Here is a 17992-nt window from a genome sequence, read left to right as displayed (position 1 = left end):
CGCAAAGCAAATGGCAGAGTGCAGATTTAGACCTCCTAAAACTCACGAAGAAGAGGAAAAGTGTGTGGCCAGCGCTATTGCGAGGTAACGTGTGCGTCTAGTCTGTTAAATGCAGGGGTAGATAGCTAGTTAGTACGCCTTAGAACTGGGAATTTCTAACGTTAGTGCCATTTTAGGTCGGAAGTGTACAGCAAGGTTGAAAGCGAACCAAAAGACGAGGTTGTCACCATTGAGCGAGAATTTAAATTTAGAAAAAGAATGACCCTTTCTGTTTTGGGGAGTTTGATAACTGTACCGTTACATTTACAGTGCGTTTACTGAAACCGGGGCCACCCAGACAATGAAAACCAATCAGATAACAGAACTAAAACAATAGATTCCAACATTTTCAAATCCAGCCAATCATATGTCCTGTTTCCAAATCCAGCTGATCAAATGTCCGATACAAAACAATAAAATCTCAACTTGTTCGTCGTGATGCTTACGCGACTACGGTGTTACTTATCAATGAATTGTCAAGCTCAAGCCGTTAGTACTTTCCCGTGTTTGCGGGTTTAAGAAGAATTGAATTTTATGCTGCACTTTCTATGTGATCGTCGGTTTGTTTTGTACATGAAAAGAAAAGCTGCGTAAGAGTGTCACTCGTAAATATATATTGCCAGTAGAGTGCGTGGTGTGGGGTTTGAATATTGTCGCAGCTGTTTAAAAGAAACCCTTGAATAGTCTCTGTGTAAGGAGGGCTCCTAGCTATGGCGCCGTCTTTTGTTTTTGCCCGAGTGATTTTACACTCTGAGGCTTTGAAAGTACAAGGCGGAAAAAAATTCGTTTGAATTTTCGATGAAGATGATATTTCAATACACCGATAACCCAGACAGGGAGCTCAAACCCCGAAATGTACAGCTCCTGAGACAGTGAACGCGACAGTTTTTCCAAGAACTGCGGACAACAGCAGCGGAATTTATTTTGTAAAAAGAGCCAAAATCTATTACATTATTCTAAGATTTTAAACGACAACCGTAAAGATGATGTTTGTGTGGCCGTACGTTCACAGTGGAAAACGGTCAATCTAACGAATTTGTCACGGTTGTAAATGTAAAATCTAAAGTAACACAATAATTTCTAACGCGAAAGTACTAACGGCTTGAGCTTGAGACACCGTAGTCGCGTGCATCACAACGAACAAGTTGAGATTTCATTGTTTTGTACCGGACATTTGATTGGCTGGATTTGAAAATGTTGGAATCTATTGTTTCAGTTCTGCCATCTGATTGGTTTTCATTGCCTGGGTGGCCCCGGTTTCAGTAAACGCACTGTAACGTCAGCAGTAAATAATTTAGGTTTAAAGTTTGTTTTGTAAAATGTGTGATTAAATAAAGTTGTTTACAGTCGTTTTTTTCTTGCTTTATCAATATGCAGATTAAGAAAATTTGCATCCGTGTTTGTAATTATTTCAAACACGGCCGTGTTTTCAACTCATTTTTCATTGGGTTTCCAAACCCATCAACCTGACCAGAATAAGGTGCCCTGGTTGGGTAAGAGCTGCATGAATTATTAATGAGTTTGAGAACGATTGATTACGCCTGGCTTGAACCAGCGTGTTCGTCAATCGAACTAGCGTGCTGTATTAGTGACATATTTACATGAAGTACAGTTGGAGTTATGACGCAGCAGTTGGAATCCCTTTTTCTGATAAAACAGACGAATCAGTTTGTTAATTGTGCAACAACGAATACAACTATATTATTTTGTTATTTACATTACTTTCCAAAACTTGGGTCACAGCCTATTTGAAAATTATGTTTCTGAAGCAATACTCCAAAGTAGCAAAGGACTTTTCTGTGATTTGTGTCAACACCATTCTGGAAGTGTTTCAATGCTGCAACATATTGTTACGCTTCCAAAAGTTTTAGTTGAACAGAACTCGCATCGACCTGCATCAATCAAGTATACTTTCCTCACACCGTGGTTGTATTAGGTGAGCATTATGAACTTAATGGCATGGTACGCTGCGCAAGTCATCATGTTACTGTAGCTATAAAAAATCACACTGAATGGATATATATCGATGATTTATGTGTTTCAGTCAGAAGTTTCACAGTGATTTACAGACAAACATGCCCTGCCAAACAGCTCTTTCACTGAGAAAAACCGTACAGAGTGGAACACAATCTCGAGACCCTGAGATGTTTTTTTAAATCTGGCAAATGCAGCATTTAATGTCAAACTGAGCAAAAAAAAAAAAAACTAAACAAGATGGTACGTGTAATGAGAGAAAAAGGAGACGATCACAGATATAAGAAATTACAGAGCAAAAAAAGGGAAAAGAAATAAGTGAAACTGACAGGAGGCTTAAGTTGGATGCACAAACCAAATATATGGAGTAGTCAGAAACAAAAGATCAGATGAGCTAAAGAAAATGAGTACAGAAAACAGTGCAATAAGGAAAAAACTGACTACAACTGAATGAAGCAAGTAGACTGAGAAAAAGGATCAAGGACAAAGAAATAGAGAAGAAATATAGAAAAAAAGAAAAATAACATGAATGACTCTGTGTAAAATACAAATTGTTAACAATCGCAAAAAAAAGAAAAATAACATACATGATTTGTGTGCAACGTGCAAATTGTTAACAACCATGTTACATGTGAAGAAGAAACAGGGTTGCATGAAGAAAGGACAACAGACTATCCTGTACTAAGTCAAGATCAATATCTATCACTATTTGGTGCTAAAAGGTATGGACAACTTCACCATCAAAATTGGCCAGCAATTAATATGAAGAGGTTTCACAAGTCCATGATTTTCAAAATCTGACATTGCCGAGTTTGCCATGAGGCATGGCCATTGTTGATAAAAAAAACAAAACAAAAACAAAAACAAAAAGGAAGCATAATATGTCTGTTCAAGATGTGTAAGAGATAAGAAGAGAATAAAACGTTTTCAGCTCACAATAGTATGATAACATCTCCAGTTCCAAAAGAATTACGTCCAACCCAAATAGAAGAGATATAAATTGCAAGCGCTTTTCCAGTTATCAGTGTTTACGCAAAGCCAGGTGGACAAAGAGCATATAAAGGTCATTGTACTAATTTCCTACAAGATATCTAAGTGCTTGCAGACACATTGCCAAGATATCCCAAAGAACTCCCTATTACAGTCATAACAGTGAAGGGCACGAATAACACTACTAAAGATTTAATTGTGGGAAGACAAAGAGTTTTTATGGCTCAGCAGTGGTTAGCTGAGCACAATCCTGTATACAAAAACATTCAAATTGATTATAATTGTGTCATCTCTACCAAACAGTGAGGATAAAATAGCCGCAGATAGAGGTCCACTTCATCCTGATGAAATACCATCCAATTGTGAAACAGAATTAAGCAGCACTTTATTAAATCCTGTAGTTCTGAAGCCACAAAAGCAACTAATAAAAGACGAACTTTTACGGCAGCACAAAGCTGCATGGACTAAGAGGGAAGCCAAACCATTAAGTGAATTCAAAATTCAACCACTAGCAACTATGGCTTTCCCCACTCTTTTCCCTGATGTTATTGGAGATCCAACTAACACTGCTACAATGCGATATGCAACCTTGAGTGAAAAGGTAAAGCACATGATAAAGTTTGCTGAGAAAATTAATAGTGAATGGGGATACAGATTTGCACGTCATCCACGATTTGCTTACTACGCATTCAACATGATTCAAAGGCAAAGACTTCTTGGTCAGGGGCGTATATTTCATAAACAAAATCCCGGTCTTGCCTACCTAACTGTTGAACAACTCAAAGAAATGCTTACTACCAACAGCTATTCTGCACTCATGTCTAAGCTGATGCATTATGCCAAAAACATAACTGGCAGCAGTGGTTATTGGCAAAAATAAAAAAGAAGATTTCAAGGCTACAATAACCTAACTAGTGAGACAATCTCAGATAGTGCAGAGTGTAATTTACGGCTCTGATGCAGTAGTCACACAGGTCCTCCTCATCCCTGCTGTTCTCTCCCTTGGTAGTCAACTAGCCCTTTTCCCCTTTGCAGAGTATGATGAGTGGACAAAAACTTGGTAAGACATAATCTTAGCCGTGTGTATGTTTAATGTTTGTGTTTCGCCCAAAAATAACTTACAATTACCGTTTGTCAAGACAGTTTTAAATTTATTGTGGTATTTTATCTTGAGTTCGTTCGTTTTGTAGCATTACTTTTCAAGCCAACGTTTGTAATTTGATACTTTTGTTTTCCCCGCTAATGTATGCAACAAGATACCTTTGTTTCCACGAAAATATAAGAAAGATGTGTATTTTTTTAACTTACTGCTGGAGGTAAATGGAATATAAAAGTTAAATATCTGCTGAAAAGTCGAAGAGGAACGATTTTGTTCAATTCAAAACGTAAATTTTCATTTCAACTATAAACAAGAATTAACCTAATTATCAAATAGTCACGCCGAATCACGGAATAGTGCGTTCTAATTCTGTTGCCAGCCGAGTTGGTGTAAACAATAAAACCACATCAAACTAATACACAATGCTATCGAGTAATACAACTAAGGAGCGTTTCAACGAGAAGTATTGAAGGTAGAGATCTTTACTTGACCGAAATTATATCCCACATCGGTGAGCGAGTCACCTCATCGACTGATGAAATTAATGAGAGGTTTCAGTAAGTGCCACGGAGTCTGCGGCAATAATAACGAAGTTTCTTCTGTCACAAGTTTACTAGTTTTACATGTAACTAACGCGGGAGAGTTTCGGCTGAATATGACTTTGGGCTCTCTTTCATAGAAGAGGAAACAAACAAGCTGCTAAGGAGAAGCAATATGTTCCGATTCTCTATTCCAACCCTGGCAAACACACAATAGTTATAAAACAGCAACACGACATTTCTTGAATCGAGCTAGGGAAGATTCCAGAAGATACGCAGTCACAGTAGCATTCTTTGCACCAAAAAAAGGAGAGCTGACGTTACCTGAAATATAACTGCTGCCCCCAGCCAAAACGAGAGTGTGATATCACTCATTACAGAAAATAAAAAAAGCGTGCACCTGAACTCGAGAACAGAGTTTATCACACTAGCAATGCTTGAACGCATGCGTCTTACATGTTATGTTCTACCACAATGGAAACCACTCAACATTCGTAGGTAGTCCCGTACAAAATGTATCTTTCACCTAACATATAGTCGACTTTGACGCTAACTAAACTGCGCATGCGTTTGGAGCAAATTGCTTTTGTTCTTAAGAGAATGGCAGCACAAGGATAGCATGAGATTTGCAAACCATATATATTTTTGTCATATTATGAAGGAAAGCAACGTAAGAAGGACACGTTTTGCGTAGTGCACTCGGATACCTACCCCACCCATCCCACCTTCCCGCAAGGCTAATTGATTAACTGAATTTAATTAATTAAGCACACATTAAAGTTTACTCCTTATGGCGTTATGGCGTCAGTGCTTAGTGCCTTAGCAAACAGCAGCCTCCTAAACCATCCCAATAGTGCACTCTGCACTAAAAACTGACTCCAACTGACAGACAGAAACAAATATTTTGGGCAATCTGCATCTCTTAGATTGGCTCTTTTCTGAAAGAACTGATCGTTTTGTTAAGTTTTGGTTGAAGGAATCATTGTAGTATTTGTGGCATTGTTATAGATACGAATATGCAGTCCAAAGAGAATCAATCCATTGTCGTGGAGTTGCTAAACTGAAAAATGACCCAGGATTAGTACCCTCACAGAGAAGGCCCTTAAGGGATACTTAGCTTCAAAATTCAAAGATGAAAACCAAAATAAGCTAACTGAAGAACAAATTCTCAATATTAATAACGTTATAATACGAAGGTAAAGAAGCTGAGGCAATTTGTAGATATGTGGACTTTCTGTTGTCCACCTGGAATCCTTCCTCTCCTGATGACGGATGGTCACAACAGAACTTCACCCATGTCAAAAATCATATCTTTCATTAAAAACCACTGAAATGGCAGATGATTATTTACGTTTGTTAAATTCAGTTCAGAGACATACTACATGTAGTTAACAAATAAAGAAGCCTCGACTGTGCTCTGTTCTGTTGTAAAGCACGCAGGAAGCGGTAGAGCACGAAAGAAGTGTAGGGGAAAACACGAGACGTAGTCGAGTGTTTTTCCCTACTTCTTGAGTGCTCTATCGCTTCCTAAGTGCTTTACAACAGAACAGACCACAGTCGAGGCTTCTTTATTTGTTTTATGATAAAGAATCAGATAATTTCCCCACTCATTCGGCTGAATTTTCAAATCAAACTTTATTTTTCCAAACGAGCAAAAGTGGCGTCAGCCGTGCACTGTTCTCTGATAAAGCACGCTAAAATAAGCCAATCACAATCCTTGTTAGAATTGTTCAAATAATTTGATTGGCTAACGAAGCGACACCTGTCAATCACAAACTGGACTTCAGCTAAGCTTTCAGTTTCGAGTAGTTTGAGCGGCTTTCGAGAGAAGAACGATGCCTTCAAAGTTCGCTTTTAAGTTAATTTTGTAATACGGATCTAAAGGCAGGTAACGGTTTATAGTCCAGAGGAATCCGGCCGTATTGTGGACCATGAAAACGTGCACTTTTCCAGTCGAAATTACGAAACGCGGAGCTCAAAGCTTGTGGATGAAAATGCGAAATGCCGAGTTGAATTTGAAAGGAGCTACAGTTATTTACGGCTTGTAGCCGCATGCAGCAAGATTGCCCGAACTAGCGTAAAAGTTAGAAAGACTTAACGGCTCCCACTGGTTCTACTCCGAGCACAGAAGAGAATATCAGAGCACGTTTTGCACTGACGACTCGTCGGTTTACTTCGCTGAGATGACCGGAGAACGAGCGTTACTACACTGCATGTAAGTGTTGTTTGAGCAACTGAGCATTTTTAATTGTAAATTTACAAAAATATAGCTCATCATAAACAGAGACAGTTCAATGGTTGTTTTCTGTCGTTGTTTTACTTCTTAGTATAATTTCTGCCTTCGTAACAAATATGTCTTTATCGAAGCACTGTTTAGGTTGAGAATTTGTTTATTTCGCTACAGCTGTACAAGTTTTGTCGGCGGGAATCTAGTAAAATTTGTTATTTTAGTACAGTTTTAACACTACTGTAGCTAACAATGGTCTCTGTGAGCCCTATTTACTGCAGAAAAATAGCTCGCTTCCACTGCGTTTATCTGAGTCACAGGGGATGTTTAATTTGGGTAAAATTTGTCAAAATTCCGAAGCAAAAATTTGGAAGCCAACTTACCGTCATCAACCCGTGCTCTGTTTTCTGATAAAGCACGCTGTTTCAGCCAATCAGAGCGCGCGTTATATGGAAACTTCATTACAATACTAAATATTGTCTTCGACAAAATGACAAATCTGAATTGCATTGTAGGTTTAACTTTCCTTAGGACGACTGTCCTGACACCAGACTTGATTTTGAACCAATACATACAAAAACTGGTGAAAGAAAATATAAAGCTGTTATTGTCCCAAAACGGAATGATTTTAGATAGGAAATCGTCATCAACCATTACAACTTCAAGGGTGGAGAGCACATTGGGATATATAGATTATCATACCCGTCTGTAATATCTTGTTAAGTACACATCAAAAGCTGAAAAAGCATCCTCTGTGGTCAAAAATGCTTTCACCAATGTTGTGAACAAAATGAATGGCACCTGATACCCCCAATGCCCTTAAGCAAATTATGCTCAAAACGGTTGGTCAAAGAGACTACTCTATTCAAGAAGTAATGCATCATTTATTGTCTATAAAATTTGTAAGAGCAACACGAGGTTATCACTGCATCATGTGATGGATCAAGAAGAGTGCAGCTTGGAGCAACTAACGAAATTTGTACTGTTCCTTCAATAGTTGATATCTATGCTGAACGTTGTAAGTATCTCAAGGTAGCCCCACAGTTATTAGAGTAAAATTTTTACGAGTTTGCATCAAGTTTTCAAAACTTCAGCAAAGAGACAAAAGTGTAATTGTCAAAACCTACCCTTAGCTAATTATTCATCCAATCCAAAAAGTGAAGACTATGGTCTGTTTTGTAAATATCGGTTGCTTAAACACAAACCCTGGCAGTGTACACCAGATGATGCTTGGGATAACCTTGAACAAGGTGATGAGACATGCACAACACGTTGGAAAAAATTCTTGCTGATACTGCAAAATCCTTAGTCCCTGACTGGGAAATCAAAATGCAAGCTGTAACCCACTACGTATACATAACATCCTCAGACGATGATTCTCTTGAGGAAGATTACCATGCTGACAAAGAAAGAGAGGAGAGGATGCTTATGGCAGAATTGACCGCCCAAACACCTGATATTTCTGAACAGTCCACACCTGTACCGCAAGCATATTGACATCAAGTATATCAACACTGCACAAACGATGAGATAAATGCAATGCCTACATGAATAAACAGAGAAAAACAAAACAAGAGCTCACTCTTCATGCGTAACAAGAATCTTAGATACTTCAACTTTGAGTAAAACGCAGCAAGTAGCTTATCACGTTATTTCCAATCATTTTGGTAATAGTCAACAAAATCCTCTCCGCCTTCTTATTATGGGTGTTGCAGAAACAGGAAAAGGTTATGTCATTGATTCCCTTAGAAATTTGCTTCAGGCAAAATGTAGGGTCTAAGCTTACACTGGCAAGGCATCTTTCAATGTTAATGGAGTAACCCTACATTCAATGCTTAAATTACCTGTTGGTTCAAAAGGTCACATCTCAAAAAGCTCACATATTAAAAAAGTCTTAGTAAACATTTTTGTATTTGTGCATACCTTTAAAAAAAAAAAAAAAATTAAAACTATCAATGCAGCCACGAATATTTCTTTTACCGTTAACATGGAAAGATAACAATTGAATTATACATCAAAATTAACAAATGATTTTGAAAACCTTTCAAATTTCATCTTATACTTTAAAAATACAAACAACATTGTCAATGCTTTGTGCTAACAAAATCAGTGATATTTAAAAACACTGTTAAACATAGGCACGCAAGGCGTGCAAGAGTTATTTTATGTGAATTAAAAGCCCCTGGACGTAGCAGCACTCAGTGGAGTCTTGACAGCTATGATAACGTTAATCTAATCTCGAATTTACTCCACCTTAGGATATGTGATATCAAGCCTACTTTTATCAAGGTTTGATTTTAACAGTCGATAAGTGGCTTTGTTTATTACAACTACATGGAGCTGTTACCAGCAAGACAACTAAGTGACAACTAAACATCATCCAGTCTGCAATAGTAGCTAACGGTAAACGGCAGATCGGTGTTGATTCTGGATAATTTTTCTGACTCATTTTACAACAAGAACCAATTAAATTACAAAACTTTATCAGTGTTCTCATTCATAGCTAGCCGTCGGTAATTTCTTTGATTTTGACAGAGAAAACCATTTCAAATGAGTATCTCAGTATTGATTTCAAGAAACGTTTTAACGAGAAGACAGTATTACTCCATAAACAGGGCTACTTAATTGAGACTTTGTACAAACATAAATGGTTTCGACTTAATTCTTTTTTCGTGAACTGCACTTAATGCAGATGATATCGATGAGAACTGACTTGGCGAATACCATCACGCACGAAAGCCTCCTCACCATCGCAAAAGTGTATTTTGCACTAAAAGCAACTGTTCCTCTCCTAGAAATCACCAAGTTGTGGAGCGGCTAAGACTCATTTCATTCAAAATGTCAAGTAATGTGAAAAGCAAAGCCTTGATGACATGTTAGTGTATACAAAAGACTATGATTAATCGGCTGATTATCGAATTTTGAAATCTTTTGAAACCCATCTAAAGTCCTAGGCTTAACCACAGTTAACGCAGCATCGAAAATGTGGGAATACGGCCAATACAAGAATACTTGTGTCTGTTTATAGAAAACATAGGCACGCAAGGCGTGCAAGAGTTATTTTTTTGTGTGAAGTGTCGGAGACAGGAGCATTCATGGTACAGTAATGATTTGGTTAATTTGACACTTTTTTTGGTTGCGATGTTACATCGGTCATGGTAGGATAACTAAATAGTAAGCCATAAAATGTTTGACTGAACAAACTACAGTAATCTGACACGTGTCCAGATTAATGTAGATACCATCTTATTTTCTAACAGGCAATTTGATTCGTTCTTTGATACAACCCGCACTGTGATTTGTGTGACACGCGCACATGCATAACTCCCTCACTCACCGATCACATAACCCTTCCAGTCCCCCAAGAGGAATTTTCGCTCAAAAATACTCAAGTTAATTTAGACTTTTTCGCATTTTATACGAGTTGTAAGTTTACCTTTTCACACAACACAACGTAACGCAACTTCACCGAAAATAGGAAGAGAAAAAAACCTCTGACACGTTGAAAGTCTGATTTAATTAAATTGCACTTTAACTCGGTGCCGCGCAGTCTTCAAAGAACGTTTGAACAGTTTTCATACTTTTTACCTTTAAAAATATCGGACTGAAATGAATGTCATCAAATAAAACTATTAAACTGCTACTGCAGAGACGTAAAAACCGTCCAGAAATGAAAGCTTTTTTGTTTAATATCCTGGGAACAATAGCCGATAACTTGTCAGCTCTAATTGAATTTACTCCCATATAAAAAACAAAAGTGTTAAGTTACCATTTGTTACTAAAGATAGCAAACATCTCGTGAGAAAGAGTGGTGACGATTCGTCCGCTCTAATTGAAATTACTCCCTTGTGAAAAACGTGTCAAATTACACTTTGTGACACAAAACAAAAATATCTCGTTATATTTGCATGCAACAAGAACAAAACAATCGTTACCCGCACTTACTATTGTAAACGTTAGAACTATTTCAAGTCTAAAGTCTCGTCCCCTCTAAAACATGTCCTAAGAACTAGAAGCGACGATTCGTGACCTCTAATTGAATTTACTCCTTGTGAAAAATAAGAGTATCAAGTTACCTTTGTAACTAAAAATAAAAATATCTCGTTGCATTTGCATACTACTAACTCACGAAATGTTTCAAACCTCAAGGTTCATCTCGTTCATTTAACTAAAATCCTCAGCCTAACCCACAGAAAATGTCGAAGTAAACCCAATATATGAATACTTCCTCCTCTTTTATAGAAGAATACATATGGCCGTTCTGACTTTATCGGGATCAAATCTTCTCACATACCATTTACCTTTACAACAAGAAATTTGATTGGCTGTTTATAGTTGATCCAATCTGATTGGTGTGACATACATACATCTCTCACTTACTCACTCATCCATTGACCCATCCATAACACACCCGACACGCCGACTAAGAGGTATTTTTTTTACAAAAAAAATAACTCAAAAATCGGGAAATCTTCACAAACATGATTCACCTCTACAAGCGGCAACTTGATTGGTTGTTTAAAGTAGCCCCAATCTGATTGGTGCAACATACATACATCTCTCACTCACTCACTCACTCATTCACCTATCCGTTGGACCGCTCTAGACATACCCCGGACCCGTTGACTAAGAGGTATTTTTTAATAAAAAAAAAAAAATAAATATGTTGTTATTTTAAATGTTGAATGTTTATAGTGGTCGATGCACTTAGCTACAACTAGCTAGTTTTCAGGCATGCCCCTTAAACTAAATGAAAGAAATATTGCAAATAAACATAACAGGCTTAAAAATCCCAACTGGTGGGAGGCAGACCAGTTGGGTATTTACAAGCATGACCGAGGAGTTGAACTAGGGCCTACCGAGAAACAACTCCAGCTTAGTGGTCAGAGCGGGACTTGAACCCACGACCTCCGGATTTCAAGTCCGGCACCCTAACCACTTGGCCACGCTTCCTCCACAAGGTTACTATACTGTTTACAGATTTTCTTCATTTATTGTTCATAGATCTCGTCAGTCAGCTTACCGAACTTTTCACAGTCATGTCAAAAGGAAATGAAAACTCAGGTAAGTACCTGTAGCTCTAGATTAGAATGTTTAGTTTTTAACTGCTCCTGAAAATAAATAAAACAGGTAGCAGATTCCTGTTTTGTTCACGGCTGAGAAGGGAGGTGGGTCAGGGGGAGCGAGGGAGGAGGTGCTGGAAGAAAACAACAAAGCATCCTTTGATGATCTTCGTACTTGAGTCTACCTAAGGTTTTGCTGACCATATTTGGTTACATGCAGACAAAAATTGTATTAACTTATTGTGAATAAACATTTCATGTCTCACTTCTGTTTTTATTTCCTCTTTCTTAGATACTCACCGCGGCTACATTCAAAATTTGAGCCCTACCAAACGCTCACAAAGTCAAACTCAGTGGTTTGATTTCAACCTCCAAACCAGCCCATCAAAGTTGAGACGAGTTGTGGGATTTAATATTGCAAACCACTCCACGTTACAAGAACACGAAGCATCGAAAACAGCTGTATCCCTCAAAAACACTAAGGAAAACAGCAATAACTGAAATCATATTTAACCGGCGATCAATTCTCAGGATAACACCAACCTCTGACATTGATTTTGATTATCAACCCATCGATCAATCTCAAAAAGCTACACCCTCAACTCAGCCTGCAAAAAAGATTACACTTGAAGAGCTCCCCACACTTCAAGTCAATCAGAAAGTGAATGTCACTGCTTCCATTTCACTGGGAAATGAAAAACCTAAACCTGTTCAATTGAAAACAACAAATGAGATGACATCTGTGAAAGAAGATTATGTCTTAGAGGACGAAACTGCAACTGGAACTATTTTTATATGGGATCCACTTATGAACAAGATCCAAAGAGTTTGAAAACCTTAGTGTAAAGCACTTTGTAACGTAATAGGAGGGTGGTAGCTCACTCTTCTCTGGAACCCTTTATACATGTATTATCAGTTTTAAAAAGGAATTTCCCTCAATAATGAGAATTATACTAGGGCCGCAAAGCGGCCTGAAGTTATAATTCAAATTATATGAATGGTGAGAAATATATGAGACAACAAATGGTAGGAATTTCCCGGTTATTGCTTCAAACCACTTTTTAACGCCAACAGAAGGGCGAACCCCCCTAAAAAAACAATAAAAGGGACTGGGATATACCCACAAGGCCCTGGGACCTAGATCTCGAGGTCCCATGATCCTTCAGTGGCTTTTTGACGCCATGGAATAGACAGACAAAAGAGAGACCCCATAGAAGGGAGGGAAGAAGGGTGGGAAGCTCATATATTTCTCACTTCATCTGTTCATATAATTTGAATTATAACTTCAGGCCGCTTCGCGGCCCTAGTATAATTCTCATTATATTTCACAGACTCTGTTCGAAATATATGACACAACAAACGGTAGTTTTTAACGTTGCTGTTAAGAGCAATAAAACAGCCATGGTTCCGCATAACAAAACATTTAAATTATTTATATTATATATATAAATCAAAACTCAACAGGAGAATAGCTGAGTTTACAAGTAGATCTACTTTGAGGATAAGACCCCAGTGGCAAAGTCTGAAGTAAACAAGGCTTTATAGTAAAATGTTTTGAAAATTGAAGAAGATCATTCGGCCATTGACATGATAGTCGACAGCGGGACAAATGCATTGGCAGCTGCTGTCGTAGATGCACCACGCACAGAGTGAGCTTTAAAACTTTGACTGTCTATTCCTGCTGCACTTATAAAGGTTTGGAGCCAATGCCCCAACGTTGTAGAAGTGATCCGTTTGTGGGGGCGTTTAAATGAAATAAACAACTTATCGGGATAACGGGTCGAACGTTCCTGGATAATTTTAGATATTGTCTAAACCAATTTATGGGACAGAGCTTCTTGTCTTGGTCAAAGCGGGCAAAAAATGCTTCCGCTGGTTTACCTGCAGTGCCAGTTTTTCTAGGGACGGTGAGTTTGAAAGACACCCCTTCTGGAAGGACGCTGCAATGTCTGAGATCCAGGGAAGCCAAGGCGGAAATCCGTTCAGGACAGGTTAATGCAAACAGGCTGACTTACTTCATACTGAGATAGCTTTAACTGAAAGGGTGCTGTTTTTCTCAAAGAAATCATGTATTTAATCATAACATCAACATTCCAAGTATGGGAATAGCTGGGCTTTGGAGGACGTTTATTGTGAACTCCTTTAAGGAGCCCAGTAACGTAAGGATGCTGACCCACTGAAAAAATCGTCTATCTTTGGATGAGTTGACGAAATAGCAGAACGAAGGACGTTAAGTGATCGGTATGCTAAGCCTTCGTTAAAGAGTTCTGTTGGGAAAATTAGAATGTCACTTATAGATGACGAAAGTGGATCAATTTGCCGTCCAGAGATACGAGGTGGAGGTACGAGTAGCTGCGATGAGTAGATCGGCAATGTTTGTTGCAATGCCCTCAGCTTGGAAACGTTGGTAGAGATGTGAAACACGGCCAAGTGAAGGCGAGGTCGGGTCCGGTTCAGGTCGGTCGGGTCCGTTAAGAGGGTTGGACCGTTTGATAGCAACACTGCCTGAGATATTAGAAGTCTCAGCAGAACCGGCCACCAGGGCTGGGCTTGCCAAACTGGAGCAACGAGAATTAGATCCGTTTGGTCGATTGTCACCTTCGTCAGGGATTTGAATTTCAGATTGAAGGGGGGGAAGGCATAGTCCCGTAGAGGAGCCCAGGTTATCGTAAACTGATGTAATCCGCGAGTTGGTTGGTTAGACGACTCGCAAGCAGATCCATCTGACAATTCAGCAGAAAAGGTTGAATAATTGTTGGGACCAACTTCCACTCACCCATGTCCTTGAATTCTCTGGACTCCTTGTCCGCCGAGACATCGTCTCTTCCTGGGATGTGAGAAGCTATCACAAGGATGTCTCTTTCCTGACACCAATCCCACATCTCTAAGACCAGAATCATAAGTTGGGGGAACGGGTACCCCCTTTGTTGTTGATGTAAGCGATGGCGGTCGTGTTGTCTAGCTGGAGAGATACGGTTATGCCATTGGTTTGAAGGGATTGATGATCTGCACTCTAACCTTTCTTGGATGCGTCAGTTGTTATGATCATATCCGGCGGAGGAAGGTGCACGGGACTCCCGTTTGCATTGAGGGTTTGTTTCAACCACCAAGCAAGTTCTACACTGGCACTCGGTGACAGGGCAACCAAAGCGTCGTAAGGACTCCTGGTTCATTTGTAGGCCCCTTATCAGATCTGACTGCAAGTGACGAAAGTGTAGTGGAGCTCGCCAAATGGCTACTAGGTTTCGCAATTTGATACTTTGAGAAATAAGCAGACTGTGACAACAGTGTAGAATTTTGTAAGCCTTTTCTGCCCGGAGTGATGTCATCATGCATATTGAGTCGATTTGGAAACCCAAGAAGGTTATCACTTGAGTTGGAATCAGTAATGATTTCTTGAGGTTTATTGTAAAACCTACTGACTGAAGGCGTCACTACCAGCTGAGTATTTTTCACAGCTCCCTCCATTGTTGCAGCCAAAAGAAGGAAGTCGTCCAGGTAAAAAGGACTCAAATGGCCTTCCTCCTCAGGAATGCGGCAACAGGTTTTAGAACTTTCGTAAAAATTCTGGGGGCTGAACACAGGCCGAATGGAAGAGCTTTGAACTGGTTACATGTTCCCTTCCAAAAGAAGCGAAGGAACTTTCGGAAGACTCGTGAACAGGCACAGAAAGGTAAACATCTTTTAAATCTATATATATTTGTCATTTTAAATCTATATATATTTGTCATAAAATTTCTGGTAAAAGCAACGTCTTTTATTTAGGCAACTGAGGCTTTCCGTCTGGAAATGCTCGTTTACGATGAACTTGTTCAAAGAACGTAGGTCTATCACCGGATACAAGAAACGGGCGGCTGTAAAAAACCGTCTCTGGTAAAAGGGGTCTTATGTATGGCCCCTTATTGCAATAACTCGTTCACTTCCTGGTATATTAGGAGTGCCTCCTGACCCGATGTTTGGGTAAATGGTGGAAACTTATCTTGTAACCTGAAACAAATGAGAGAATCTGTGGTACCGATGTTAGGGTTCTCCAAGACACTATGCACTCTGAGAGTCTGGCTGACGTCCCTTCTGGGGAGGGGGACGAAAAAACCCGTTTTCTTGAATGAGGCCCTTGGTAATTGGACTCAGATTTAGAAGGGTTTGAATACCCAGTGGATTGATACTTGTTAAAGGTGTCTCCTCGATGTCTGCTTTGAGACTGGGAACTATTACTACGTCTAGAAAAGGATTTCCCTGTAGTCTGTGCCAAAGTTTTCGTGAGACCCTGGCCCCCTGACAACTTGGCCTGTTACGAGGCCAAGGAGGGGAAATCATCTCCAAATAGCCATGATTTTACGTTAGGCAGAGGTAGTTCCACAAGGTTTGTTCTCGAACGGTTTATGACTGCAAGGATTCTCTGTCGTCTCAGGATAGACAGCTGAGCATTGGCTGAGCCTAAAAGGCAAAGAGCTTGTTCAAAAGCTACTTTAATTTCCTCATAAGGTGGAGCTGAATCATTTTCGATACAATCATAAAGGCCACAAAGTGGGCCTGTGGCAATTAAGAAAGCACACTGAACATTAAACATTTCCTTATCTCTTTCTTGTACAAACTTTTTCACTTTAAATTGTTGATCGAGTTTTGGAGCAGAGAGTGCCTCCACTTCAGGAGTTGCCCAGTCTTCCAAAATAACAAGAGATTTCTGGTAAGATAAAAGATAATTTTCTCCGAAAATTAGTATCCAGAAACTTGGAGAAAGAGGCTGATGCTTTCCGGGAGGTTGACTTGGCAGATGTCTTAATAGACTCTGTTGGTGCCTTAGTAGGCGCTACGGGTGCCTGAATAGGCTCTACGGGTGCCTTAATTGGCTCTACAGGTGCCCCAACGGGCGTAGTAGCAGTCTTAAAAAACGCTTCGGTCACCAAAGATTCGCTAACTCCAAGCCTGATGTTTCACCAGCCATAATCGACAAAGCATCATCATCAGTATCTGCAATAACTTCTGGCTGATTTGCTCGGGACTTAAACGAGTCTATTCGGTTGGAAAGACGTTCAATCGCCTGAAGAATCTTCTGAAGGAAATCGTTTTCGTCCTTGTGCCGTTTCGGCGGGGACCCTTCATGATGTAAGTCAGACAACGAAACAGAGTCTTGGCGGGAAGATGGCGACCGAAAGCGAGACCTTTTACGTGACTTGTGTCTGCTATGGGACATGTTCAGCGATTTTAAATATCCTGAAAAGCGACAAATATCACCTAAAAGAAACCTTTGTGTAAAAACACAGAGGTATAGCCTAAAAAACGGTTAGAATTTGTAAAAAGCAGGGCAAAAGCAAAATACCTGCCGAATGGTTTGAAGCACAAGGAAAAAAGTCACCGAACCATCATGGGAACACGAGATCTAGGTCCCAGGGCGTTGTGGGTATACCCAAGTCCCTTTTATTGTTTCTTTAGGGGGGCTCACCCTTCTGTTGGTGTTAAAAAGTGGTTTGAAGCACTAACCGGGAAATTCCTACCATTTGTTGTCTCATATATTTCGAACGGAGTCTGTGAAATATAATCTTTGCAACAGAAAAGAATCAAGTAACCGTCAAACTTAGTATACATAAATTCCTTTGCTACACAGCACACAAATTATCTGCTCGTTGGCACTCTATCGATAGGTATGCCTAGGTTTATGTTCGATATTGCTTTTCAAGCATCTCTCCGGGTTTACTGAACAGCAAGATTTGGTATGGTAAAGTCTGCATATGAACATAGTGGCCCATCGGACCAGTGCTTATCTGACTTCCGTAGCATGAAGCGACAAGTAGTATTTTAATGCACTTTGGATGCCGGTACCCATTTATACTCCTGGGTGGAGAGATACACTGTGAAAGTAAAATGACTTGCACAAGAACACAACACAATGTCCCCGACCAGGGCTCGAATCCCCACCGTTCGATCCCGAGTCGAGCACATTAACTACGAGGCCACCGTACTTCCCACAAGACTTGCTAAGGAGTCGTCACGCAAATTTCAAAGAGCCGGCTTGTTTAAATGATGAATATATGAAATGTTGAGCACTTAACTAAACTGATCT

The 17992-nt window shown here is 39.5% G+C and overlaps 5 pseudogenes; 3 read left to right on the top strand and 2 right to left on the bottom strand.

The window, feature by feature from the left end:
* LOC149116788 (uncharacterized) overlaps window positions 1-15097 on the bottom strand; it is a 27655-nt pseudogene extending 12558 nt beyond the window's left edge.
* Window positions 1-17992, bottom strand: part of LOC149116787 (uncharacterized) — a 20963-nt pseudogene extending 2971 nt beyond the window's left edge.
* Window positions 2776-3996, top strand: LOC149116791 (uncharacterized; annotated as a pseudogene).
* On the top strand, window positions 5116-8867 carry LOC149116790 (uncharacterized; annotated as a pseudogene).
* LOC149116789 (uncharacterized) lies at window positions 12170-13036 on the top strand (annotated as a pseudogene).

This window comes from Orbicella faveolata, unplaced genomic scaffold, assembly GCF_042242905.1.
Source record: "Orbicella faveolata isolate gen_17 unplaced genomic scaffold, um_ofav_v1 contig_12, whole genome shotgun sequence".
NCBI classification, from domain to species: Eukaryota; Metazoa; Cnidaria; class Anthozoa; order Scleractinia; family Merulinidae; genus Orbicella; species Orbicella faveolata.
The sequence above is the reverse complement of the archived record's forward strand: the minus strand, read 5'-3'. Positions and strand labels throughout refer to the sequence as shown.